Source organism: Bos grunniens, chromosome 14, assembly GCF_055505025.1.
Source record: "Bos grunniens cultivar Pamir isolate PY7600 chromosome 14, Bosgru_T2T1.0, whole genome shotgun sequence".
Lineage (NCBI taxonomy): Eukaryota > Metazoa > Chordata > Mammalia > Artiodactyla > Bovidae > Bos > Bos grunniens.
Genome location: NC_141178.1, coordinates 51562989 through 51575807, shown reverse-complemented (window position 1 = coordinate 51575807; position 12819 = coordinate 51562989). Strand labels below are relative to the sequence as shown.

Sequence of the window (12819 nt, the reverse complement as noted above, 5' to 3'; positions counted from 1 at the left end):
CAGAACAGACTGTTTTGATACAGTTTTAGCAGGGGCAGCTATTTTGGCAGAGCTGTCCCAGGACCACCTCATCAAACATCCCCTCCACTCTGGTATCCTCAAACCCACTGTGCACCCCTGACCTTGCGCCAACCCCACCACAACCATTTATGGGTTTGTTTGTTTTTTTTTGCCAATTCCATTGTTTTCTGTTCTTTATTAGTCTTATGTTTTATTTCTTTTAAATGAAAATTATATATAATATGCAATATTTGTATTAAAAAGATGGGAGATCATAAATACATGTGCTTATACTTGGAAAGAATAGACTCCCTTGGTGATTTGGATGGTAAAGAATCTGCTTGCAATGCAGGAGATCTGGGTTCAATCCCTGGGTCAGGAAGATCCCCTAGAGAAGGAAATGGCAATCCACTCCAGTATTCTTGCCTGGAGAAACCAATGGACAGAGGAGCCTGGCAGGCTATAGTCCACGGGGTTGCAAAGAGTCAGACATGACTGAGTGAATAACACTTGGAGAGAATATATCTGGAAGGTTTTTTATTTTTATTTATTTTTAAAAATACATTTATTTATTTGGCTGTGCCAGGTCTTAGTCGTGGCATGCAGGATCTTTTACTGTGGCATGTGTGATCTAGTTCCCTGACCAGGGATCACATCCAGGCCTCTTGCATTGAGAGTGCGGAGTCTTAGCCACTGGACCACCCCGAAAGTCCCCAGAAGGATATTTTTTAAACTGGCAAACATCACTGTCTCCAGGGTGAAGAGTAGAGGACTAAGGATCAGGAATGGGGAGACCTCCCTCCCCATAAGATACATTTTCAACACTGTATATATATGTTTTTATCATATGCATCTTTTATTTTCTAAAACATTTTTTAAATTTAATTTTACGTATTTATTTGGCTGGGCCAGGTCTTTGTTGTAGCATGCATGACCTTTCGTTGGGACATGATGGATATTTTTTTAATTATTAATAGTTGCAGCATATGGGATCTAGTTCTCCTATAGTGAGTGAAAGTTGCTTAGTCGTGTCCAGCTCTTTTCGACCCCATAGACCGTAGCCCACCAGGCTCCAGATCAAACCCAGGCGCCCTGTATTGGTAGCATGGAGTCTTAGCCACTGGACCACCAGGGAAGTCCCTCTAGAACATTTTTTTTTACTTTAGCTTTGAACAGTTTCCGGTTTACAGGAAAAAAAAAAAAGGGCAGAAAGTACAGAATTCCCATAAATTCCCTCAGCTCCCACACCCCATCACTGATGTCACACACTTGTGTGGTGCACCCTTCTTACAATTGATGAGCCAACATTGATAAGTGGTGATGAAAGTTCACAGTTCACATTAGAGTTCACTTGATGTTGACTGTTCTGTGGGTTTTGACAAGTATAATAATGTGTATTTGCCCTTATATCACACAGAACAATCTCACTGCCTTTTACATCCCCTCTCCCCTATCCATTGATCCTTTCTTCCCTCTAGGCTGGAGCAACCACTGATCATTCTACCATTTTCATAGTTTTGCCTTTTTTGTGTGTGTATCTTTTTTTTGGCGGGCGGGGGGAGGGGGCGCCTGTCACGCAGCATAAGAGATCTTTGTTCCCTAGTTCAGTTCAGTCCCTCAGTCACGTCTGTCTCTTTGTGACCCCATGGACTGCAGCACGCCAGGCTTCCCTGTCCATCACCAACTCCCGGAGCCTACTCAAACTCATGTCCATTGAGTCAGTGATGCCATCCAACCATCTCATCCTCTGTCACCCTCTTCTTCTCCTGCCTTCAATTTTTCCCAGCATCAGAGTCTTTTCCAGAGTCAGTTCTTTGCATCAAGTGGCCAAAGTATTGGAGTTTCAGCTTCAACATCAGTCTTTCCAATGAATATTCAGGGTTGATTTCCTTTAGGATGGACTGGTTGGATCTCCTTGCAGTCCAAGGGACTCTCAAGAGTCTTCTCCAACACCACAGTTCAAAAGCATCAATTCTTCAGTGTTCAGCTTTCCTTATGGTCCAACTCTCACATCCATACATGACCACTGGAAAAACCATAGCTTTGACCAGTGGACCTTTGTTGGTAAAGTAATGTCTTTGCTTTTTAATATGCTGTCTAGGTTGGTCATAGCTTTTCTTCCAAGGAGCAACCATCTTTTAATTTTATGGCTGCAGTCACCATCTGCAGTGATTTTGGAGCCCAAGAAAATAAAATCTGTCACTGTTTCTATTGTTTCCCCATCTATTTGCCATGAAGTGATGGGACCAGATATCATGATCTTAGTTTTTTGAATGCTGAGTTTTAAGCCAGCTTCTTCACTCTCCTCTTTCACTTTCATAAAGAGGCTCTTTAGTTCTCCTTCGCTTTCTGCCATAAGGGCGGGGTCATCTGCATATCTGAGGTTATTGATATTTCCCCCCAAAATCTTGATTCCAGCTTGTGCTTCATCCAGCCCGGCATTTCTCATGATGTACTCTACATATAAGTTAAATAAGCAAGGTGACAATATACAGCCTTGACATACTCCTTTCCTGATTTGGAACCAGTCCATTGTTCTATGTCTGGTTCTAATTGTTGCGTCTTGATCTGCATACAGATTTCTCAGGAGGCAGGTCAAGTGGTCTGGTATTCCCATCTCTTGAAGAATTTTCCACAGTTTGTTGTGATCCACACAGTCAAATGTCTGTGTTCCCTAAACAGGGATCAAACCCATGCCCCCTGCACTGGAAGCTCACAGTCTTAACAACTCGACTACCAGGTAAGTCCCACCATGTGTATCTTTAATAATTTTTCAAAAACCACTTTTAAGACACTGAAAATATTTTTTTAAAGTCTATTCAAACTGAGTCTCATAGGAGGGCCCACTCCAAACTGTCATCATAAGGAAAGTTAACAATATTGAACAAACCTATACAAACGTGTGTTGAGAAAGTTATTAAAAATATAAAAGAACATTTTCTGGAGAGCCTGTTCCTAAGGGAAAAGGGCTATATTGTGTCCCAAAAAACTTCCTTTCCCTCTGCCCCCTCTAATGTTTAAAGAATAATTAAGTTGACATAATCAAGACAGTTCACAAAGCAGAGGTATTTGCCAGTATATTATCAATTAAAAGTCATAAATATGGGTGTCGTACCTCAAAGAGCCAGTTAGAGGCCTGGAGACAAAGAACTCCCAGATTCTCAGAATAGAGACAACACTCCAGATGACAATGCTTTTCCTGAGGGCACATAGCCACTATGTCATCACTATTGACTTTCTGTTAGCTACCGCCTGCCCTGATGACCTGACACACCCCTGGTCCCCAGCTTAGCCCCAATCCCTATGTCAGAGAAATTCTGGAGATTAGCATGGAGGTGAGGTTCTGGGACTGAATAGACTGGCAAGGATGAAGCTCTTGGTCTTTGTTTATTCCTTATTATTGTTTTAAAAATTTATTTATTTGGCTGCGCTGAGTCTCAGCTACGGCATGCTGGATCTTTTGTTGCTGCATGTGGGAATCTAGTTCCCCGACTAGGAATCGAACCCAGGGTCTCTGCATTGGGAGGAAGGAGATCCACTGGACCACCAAGGAAGTCCCTCTTTCTCTTGGTTTATTTGGTAATAAAACAACTAAAAAATAAGAGATTTTTAAGGCTTTTTCTAGGCTTCATTTTAAAGCCTGTATCAAATATACTTCAAAATGCCAAGTGCCCTCCCCCACTTAATGGGATCCCGGTACACCTGTGGCTCCAAGGCGAGGAAATGAAGTAGGCACAGGTGGAAGGGCCACTCAGTGCCACCTGTCTGGTGCGGCTCCCACAGTGCATGTCCTATCCTACACAAACCGGTTTCCTTGGATTAAATACATTCCACGCAAACACAGCCAATTCATTCATTTTGTATTCCCTGTAGAGACTATCAGAATATCTGGATTTTCTAAATCAATGCCAGATAGCAATATCAGAATTATCAGAATGAATCTTCTTGCTTGCTTCTAGTCACAGCCTGTGATTTAAAATGGTGGTGCTGTAATTCTACCATCTCCATGGTCATGGCAGTTCACCACCTCTAGGCTTAAAAGGTTTGTGTGTAGGGACTTCCCTGGTGGTCCAGTGGTTAAGACTCTGGACTTCCAATTCAGGGGGCATGGGATCAAAGCAGGGAGACTGGTTCTCCATAGCACCTTTCGTTAGTAAATTTTCTGAATTAAGAAAAGCAGCTGAGTCACCCTGAAGTCAATGCTTATAAAAATCACCTGATGAGTTTGTCTCTCTCAAAAGTTACATCTCCTTTCTTGATACTCACCCAAAATGTAATGCCCCTCAGCCAGAGATTATCCTAGGTTAGGAAGGGGCATTAAAACAAAAACAAACGGGGTTCTGATGTGAATCGTCTAAAAGCCTCACTGAGTGAGTTTCAGTCATTTTTATTTTTACTTTTATTTCTCTGTGGTCCACATTTTTTTGGAGAAGAAACAGAATTCCAAAGGGCAATCTTATTTAAATACTCAGATACATCACTGACTGCTTGTAATGGATACATAACCTGTTTCTAGAATTTCTGAAGCACTTCAGTACCTGAGCAGATTTCAATGATAAAGAAGTGTTGGGGAAAACTAAGTGACCTGAGACCCGAGGTCCCAGCAAACATTTGTGAGTGGCTACTAAAGCAACTAAACACGCCCTATAGGCTCCGGGCTTCCCAGGTGGCTCAGTGGTAAAGAGTCCACCTGCCAAACCAGGAATCTCAAGTTCAAGGAGGGCATGGTAACCCATTCCAGTTTTCTTGCCTGGAGAATCCCAAAGACAGAGGAGCCTGGCCAGCTACAGTCCACGGGGTTGCAAAGAGTCAGACATGACTAAACAACAACTTTAGGCTCAGCACCTGTTTTCACAAATGCATGCGCTCAGCTATTCCCCCAGGAACCTCATTTTCTAAATGAGGAAGTGGTGGCTCAGAGAGCTTGTCCAAGTTCACATAAATACTAAGTATGTGTTGCATCAGTCATAGATTGATCAATTACTATGTTTAATTACTAGGTTTACAGAGTGAAATAAGCAAGCATGAAATCACCTGTCTTTACATTCAATGGCAAAAAAAAAACCTCTCGAAAATGTTTTGAAATGGTGGCTCTGTGATCATGACCCACAATAACCTCTCCTGAAAGGGGGAAATAACTTGGCTACTTGTGGTTAGAAAATGCTGCCCCACCCTCAAATTCATACCTACCAAGTCAGTGAGCTCCCTGCTTACCGTGCCCACCTCCTGAGTCATATTAATGTACCAGGGGCAGGAAGGAAGGGGAATTCTTTTCCACACTTAAGTCTTATTTCAGGAATGAGTGACTCAGATGCCATTGACAGACTTCCTACCTAACAAACAGCCTTATTAAGGAGTCAGTCTTTCAGCACGTATTTATGGGACTTGGGCTTCCAGAACCCCAATTTTTAGCACATGGCTAAATTCTGGGTCCCAAGTCTGCAAACAAAATCACCAGAAAGCTCTAGGGACAGAGATTTGGCTTCTCTGATCCTAGGCATTTCTGTGAATAAAATAAGGATTTTAACACCTACCATGTAGAGAAGTTGTGAAGAAATCAGACAGGAGGTCATGAAGTTGACACCAGCAGTTCCGGGATTGATGGGAATTCCTGCTGGACGGCCAGGAGAAAGGAAAGGGGATTGTCATGAACTGTTGTTGTCTGGTCATGTTTGGCTCTTTTGCGACCCCATGGACTGTAACCTGCCAGGCTCCTCTGTCCTTGAGATTTTTCAGGTAAGAGTACTGGAGTACATAGCCATTTCCTCCTCCAGGGGATCTTTCTGACCCAAGGATCAAACCCGAGTCTTCTGCATTGGTAGGCAGATTGTGTACTGCTGAGCCACTTTGGAAGTACTTTATCATCAACAGCAACAGTTAAAGTGCTGTCCCGGTGACTGCATTTCTTCAAGGAGCTTGAACTGGGTGCCCACAAGGGGCTGGAGATGCCAAGAAGAAGGCAGGTGGCCAGAGTAGGGCTCCAAGGACAATGCAATGGGATAAATGAAGGAACCGAGGAGCAGCAAAGAGTCTGGGCCCCCGGAAGACTGACTTGTTCTTTCTGGAGTTTGAGGAGGACCCCAGGGGAAGGTGGGATTGGGTGATTGGATAGGAGCGAAGAGAAGGAGAGGTTGCCAGGTGGAGAGATGACATTTTAGGCAAAATGAACAGCATAAGCAAACACACGGAGCCTAAGAATGTGCTTGGGGATTGGTAAATTGTCCAGCTGGAGGGAGTGGAGAGTATGGTGGGAAAGGAGGAAAGATAAAGCTGGAGAAAGGGCACAGGGTGGGCAGCTAAGGGCTCAGCAGGTATCTTGATTCTGGTTGGCAGTGGGGAAGCAACAGACGAGGAAGGTGAGGGCTCTGGAGAGATCTCTGTTACAGAAAGCTCTCCCTAACAGCTCTGCATATGACATGATGAATAGCGCCAAGATGTTGAAAAGGGACTGAAAAGAAACAAGAAGGGAGGACTTCGCTGGCAGCTCAGTGGTAAAGAATCTGCCTGTCAATGCAGGAGACATGAGTTTGATCCCTGAGCCAGGAAGCCCCACATGCCAAGGAGCAACTAAACCCCTGCCCCATGACTACTGAAGCCCCCATTCCCCAGAGCCTATGCTCTGCAACAAGAGAAGCCACCACAGTGAGAAGCCCATGCATCACTAGAGAAAACGCCCATGCAGCAATAAAGACCACACACAGCCAAAAATATTTTTTTAAAAAAGGAGGAAAAAATAAGCAAAAAAGGCCATGAGCCTGGATACTATAATCAGCATTTGAATAATGACACAGATAGATTACAGTGAGAAGTTCCTAGAGGTTCCTAATACTAAAACCCAGTGTATGGTGACTGCCATGTGCTAGATGGTGTCTCCTTCCTAGCAGCACATTCCAAAGTGTGACTGGGATCCTATGGCTTCCAAAAGTGCATATAGTTCAGTCAGTTCACAAAGGTCCCTCTCCCTAAGCAATGACGTCAGCTCCTGAGAGACATCAGTTCCCATAGAATACCTTGATTTCTTTTCTTGGACTCAGCTTTCTCTGAAGGGCACAACTGTGCACTTGAAAATAGTTTTATAGTTTTGCTTTGCCCATTCATTCACCTACAAAACATTTGTGAAGACTTCCTCTGTGCTGCTGGTAGCAGCAGCAGTAGTTTAGTCGCTAAGTTGTGTACGATTCTTGTGCCCTCACAGACTGAAGCCCGCTAGACTCCTCTGTTGATGGGATTCGACAGGCAAGAATACTGGAGTGTGTTGCCATCTCCTTTAGGAAGGTTATAAAATATGGAGATAACAGGAAGAGACGGCTTCTACCTCCATGGTGATGGCTCCTAACATATACATAGCTATAACAAAATGAAATCTGCTAAATGGGCCTTAAGAATAGCAACAAAAAATTTACAATAGCCAACACATGGAAGCAACTTAGATGTCCATCATGAGATGAATGGATGTCCAACTTAGATGTCCATTGACAGATGAATGGATGAAGATACACACATACATATATATATATATATTCCACTATATATCTATATAATGGAGTGTTACTTAGCCATGAAAAAGAATGAGGACTTCCCTGGTGGCCCAGTGGTTAAGACTCCACACTTCCAACACACAGAGTGTGGGTTTGATCCCTGGTCGAGTAGCCAAGATCCCACATGCCACGTGGCACGGCCAAAAAGTAAAAATAAATAAAATAACAATAATAAAATCATTTTAAAAAAGAAATCATTTAAAAAAGAATGAAATAATGCCATTTGCAGCAACATGGATGGAGCTAGAGATTATCATACTAAGTGAAGAAAGTCAGATACAGAAAGACAAATATATGATATCATTTATATGTGGAATCTTTAAAAAATGATACAAATGAACTTATTTACAAAACAGAAACAGACTCACAGACTTCAAAAACAAACTTGTGGTTACCAAAGGGGAAATGTGGGTGGGGAAGGATAAATTAGGAGTTTGGGATTAACAAATATATATTACTATATATAAAATAGATAATCAGCAAGTACCTACTGTATAGCATAGGGAACTCTACTCAATATTCTGTAATAACCTATCTGGGAAAAGAATCTGAAAAAGAATGGATATATATATATACACACACACACATATATATATATATAAATCACTTTGCTGTAAACCTGAAAGTAACAACTATACTGTAATACAAAATATAATTTTTTTTAAGAACAGCATCAAGAAGATATTATAAGGGCTCAAGGTGGGAAAGGTGATTTGAAAAACTTAGTTACTGCACATAATTTGAAAATCATGTATAAATCCTTGCTTCTCAAGGTGTAGTCCACAGAACCAGAATACAGGCGTCACCCGGGAGCTTGTTAGAATTGTAAGGATGATAAACTCTGCCCAGACCTTCTGCAATTTTCTTTTTTGACCCCGCCGCATGATTGCAGGATCTAATTCCCTGACCAGGGTTAGAACCCATGCCCGGTGAAATGGCAACATGAAGCTCTAACCACTGGAGCAGGCAATTTCAGGTTTTGCGTTTTAGTGAATCCTCTGAAGGGGTGTTTGCTCATCCAAGCGTGGAAGACACTGGCTTAGTGCCCACAAGGTCCTATAGCTTGTTTTAAATATGATGGTTGTCTTTTTTTTTTTTAAGCAAATGATAAGCAGAAAGTGATCAAAACTAAACTCCTGGGATTGTAAGATTAACCTAACCACAGCATAATCTTTCAAAATTAGTACTTCTTTTCTTTAAGCGTGTCTTTTATTTCCAGTTCTTCCTTTATTCTATATGAGAGGGATGCAGGTGCCTGGGTCTCAAAAAAGAAAGGAAAAGGTTTGGGGGGAGCAGAAATCTGTCCCCTCTAGGAGGCAGACAGGGCTGGCAAGCTGCCAGCAGATTCTGTTCTGGAAAATAGAGCGTGTGTGCTTTGAGGTGGTCTGAGGCCATTTGCTCTTAGATCTTTGCCTCACCTGGCCTGGCAGCTGTCCTGCTGCACTGCTACATCAGCGCCAATACATGCACTTTCTTTTGCCTGTTTCATTTTATATGTGGTCCAAGAAACATCTGTTCAGCACCTAGTAAGGGCATGCTGCTGCTAAGCCACTTCAGTCATGTCCAACTCTGTGCGACCCCATAGACGGCAGCCCACCAGGCTCCCCCGTCCCTGGGATTCTCCAGGCAAGAACGCTGGAGTGGTTTGCCATTTCCTTCTCCAATGCATAAAGTGAAAAGTGAAAGTGAAGTTGCTCAGTCGTGTCTGACTCTTAGCGACCCCATGGACTGCAGCCCACCAGGCTCCTCCATCCATGGGATTTTCCAGGCAAGAGTACTGGAGTGGGGTGCCATTGCCTTCTCCAAGTAAGGGCATAGCATGAGCTAAATAGCAAGAGCTAAGGTCTACCCCAGTGTGGTCAAAGATGTAGAAATAATTGGAAGAATAGATAGAAAACAAGTTGTACCAAAAGACAGATACAAACTGAAGACTATGACTGCTCAGATAAGTGGGAGTGGTGGCGGGGTGAAGAATTTTCAGCTTAGGAAATCCAGGAAGGCTTCAAGGAGGAGGAAGTCAAACCAGTTGGGCCTTGAATGATGATAATTTCAAGAGGCAGATCTGGGGTTAGAGCTTTTTTTTTTTTTTTAAGATTCTGATGAATTTTTTTTATGTGGACAAATTCATTTTTTAATGAATTCATTTTTAATTAATTTGTTACAATATTGCTTTTGCTTTTATGTTTTGGAGTGAGGCATGTGGGGTCCTAGCTCCCTGACCAGGAATCTAATCTGCACCCCCTGCATTGGAAGGTGAAGTCTTCACCACTGGACCACCAGGGAAACCCCTGGGACTGGAGCTTTTGAGAAAGAGTATCTAGTCCAGAAAAAGTAAGCCAGTGGGAAGATGAAGAGTTTCTCTGAGGATGAGTGTCAGAGAGAAAGCTGGAAAGAAGGCTTGGGGTTAGTCGTGCTGCTTGCTAAGCAGTGCTCAGTCACTCAGTTTTGTCTGACTCTGCAACCCCATGGCCCGCACCCTGCCAGGCTCCTCTGTCCATGGAATTTTCCAGGCAAGAATACTGGAGTGGGTTGCCATTTCCTGCTCCAGGGCATCTTCTGGACCCAGGATTGAACACATGTCTCCTACATCTCCTGCATTGGCGGGTGGATTCTTTACCACTGAGCCACCTGGGAAGCCCCTGGAGTTAGTCATAAATGGCCCCAAATGCCCAAATGTGGGCAGTAGGGAGTCAAACAAGAATTTTTGAGAAGAGCAATGACATGACCCTATTTGTGCTTTGGACATTTTATATACTAGGCATTCTTTTCTGGGGAGGGAGGAAGAATTTATGAGACACTCCTATTGCTTCCCAAATTCCCAGCTGAAGACAGTTATCATCCTCTTCTTTTCTGTCTTTCCATCTCCCCAGAGCAGCACTACCCTCACCTTCCTGCCAACCACACAGTTAACAGAAGCTCAGCATCTCAAAGTTACCTGGGGCTGGATGAGACTCCAGCCCCCTGGAGGCCTGACCTGTGGCTTGGGAAGCGGCACCAGTCCCAGTGCCCAGGAAGACTGGCATGGAGCATGGGTGTGCTCTGATGACAAGTTTTAAAACCACCTATTTATCAAAGTCTGAGGTTAGAATTATTATCATTGGACATGTTTACCATCAGAAAGGAGAGGCTGATCAGATAAGAAGCCCCACTTGACAGCAATCTGCTTTCACCGGTACTTGTTTCTGAGTACTTGTTGTTCTAAGAAGAAATGCTCAGGTTTGGGTTGTTTTTTTTTTTTTTTCTGTGAACCTAGTTCCTCTAAGCCAGCTGTTTCTTCTTTCTCCTAACAGCATCACAAAACTTGGGGACTGGATAGAACTGAAGACTCCATCTTGCCAATCCCCTTACTTAGTGGGAAGGCTGAATGACTTGTCCAGCTGCTCTCGGCCAAGCCAGAGGAGAGAATTTTTAAATATACATCAAATGTAAGAGCTAAAGTGCTTAGTCGCTCATTCATGTCAGACTCTTTGCGACTCCATGGACTGCAGCATGCCAGGCTCCTATGTCCATGGGATTTTCCAGGCAAGAATACTGCAGTGGGTTGTCACTGCCTACTCCAGGGATCCCTCACATCCTCCCACCCTTGTTGGAAGCAAGGGCTTGTCTGTGAACCTTGTCCACAAGGCTGTTTTGTGTGCAGGAAGAGCCAGCTCCAGCCTCATTCTGGACCATAGGAGGGGCCTCCCAGGAGGCGCAGGGGTGGCAGCACCTCTGACAGCAGAGGCAGGCAGCCCACCCACGGGACCCAGCTTGGACATCTCCACCCATGAACCGAACCCCCAGTCCAGTGAGTGTTCTGAGAGCCTGTTTTCACTCAGAAAAACAGAAATGTAATGGAATTTTTAAACTGTCTAGAAGACAATTTTAAACTAAGAAAACGGAACTGACTCTGCTTGGCCGAGGCCAAAGTACACAGAAGTTGGTGTGAAGTCACTTCTGCGGTGGGAACTCAGTGAGACACCCTCGGTGGCTTCCCAGAGGAGGTGAGAAGGAGGGATTCTCCGTCCTCTGCGTCCTTGTGGAGAATCACTGTATGCGGGGGCTACAGTCCCTCCCCATGAAGTGCTCACAGTGGATAAGGATTATTTCTGAGAAATGCAGGGTTAGGTGGGAAGGTGGGCTCGCCCTGGGCAAAGTGTGGGAAGGGGCTTTGGGAGCCCCCATGCGCGTCCTCTCTTGGCCCCCTCCGCCCCGCCTCCCCTCCCCAGTAGGGTCCTGTCCGGCCCTCACCTGGTCTGCTTGTCCTCTCATCCTCCCCCCAGGCCTTTGCCAGCACATCTGGGCTGCAGACACAGCTCTCTGCTTAAGTGATAGGTGTGCGGGCGTGCTGGACACCACTGTGGTCTAGACACCGTGTCTAGAGGCACAACAGGGGCCTCTGCAGGGACGCTTAGACCTGGAGAGGGCAAGGCCGGGGAGCAGATGTTCAGAAGACAGAGAGAAGTCTTCACGCAGTGTCCCTCCCCACTTGTCTACTGACTCAAGACAGCGGCGTGCTAGATCTCAGCTTTCCTTTCAGACACAAACAACGCGGCCTTTGCCACTGGCCTGAGTAAGTCACATTTATTCTAGTTAGAAAGGGACACCCAGGTGGTGGAGGCCCCGGGGCCTGTGGCTACAGATAGAGGAAGAAGGCTCCGTTCCATCTTCCTCTACCCGCCCCTCATCTCATATACACACATAGCCCCCCTGCCCCATCTTCTCATGAACACTGGGCTAAGATGTAAATCGGGGGATCCGCCTTGGGGGTCCCGTGTCCCTCCCTCCTCACCACCATCTTTTTTCTCTGCCAGTGCACACCCCCTGGATCCCGCACAAACCCGCCCCTTGTTTGACATCCTGTGCATTGAGTCCTTCTAACAACGGCCAGCCCTGCTCACCGGAGCGCAGATATCGCTCCGTTCCCTGAAAGGCCAGATGGAACCGCCCCCCCCCCCGCCCCCACCCCATTTGTGGGTCCACATCTGACAGCGCACAAGGCTTTTATCTCAGAAGGAAAGAGCCGGGTTCTGAGCGGCAGTCCCGCCCCCAAGCACACACGGAGTCAAAAAGACATTTGTCCACAGGGCCCATCACAGGGAAAACTTCTGTTCTTTTTTTTTTTTTTTTTAAGAATTTTCTCTTCCCGCCAAAATGCTTGTTCCCGATGCAGCAGCAGCAGCAGCAGCAGGTCTGTGGAAAGCCTGCCATCTGACCTGCTCACAGGTCCCTCCCCATCTCGAGTCCCATCTGGTGTCTGGTGCGCACAAAGGCCCCCGGCCCCCCCGCCCAGGCCTTTCTG

At 45.1% G+C, this 12819-nt stretch overlaps 1 long non-coding RNA gene across 2 annotated transcripts; it reads left to right on the top strand.

Moving 5' to 3' along the window:
- Positions 1–1478: 1478 nt before the first annotated feature.
- Positions 1479–10975, top strand: LOC147359413 (uncharacterized). 2 transcript variants are annotated; one of them, XR_015140797.1, is made up of 2 exons: positions 1479–2740; positions 10829–10975. It is a non-coding gene; the product is annotated as an uncharacterized LOC147359413 (long non-coding RNA). The 2 variants fall into 2 exon arrangements; XR_015140796.1 differs by lacking the exon at positions 1479–2740 and adding an exon at positions 5404–5736.
- The last annotated feature ends 1844 nt before the right edge of the window (positions 10976–12819 follow it).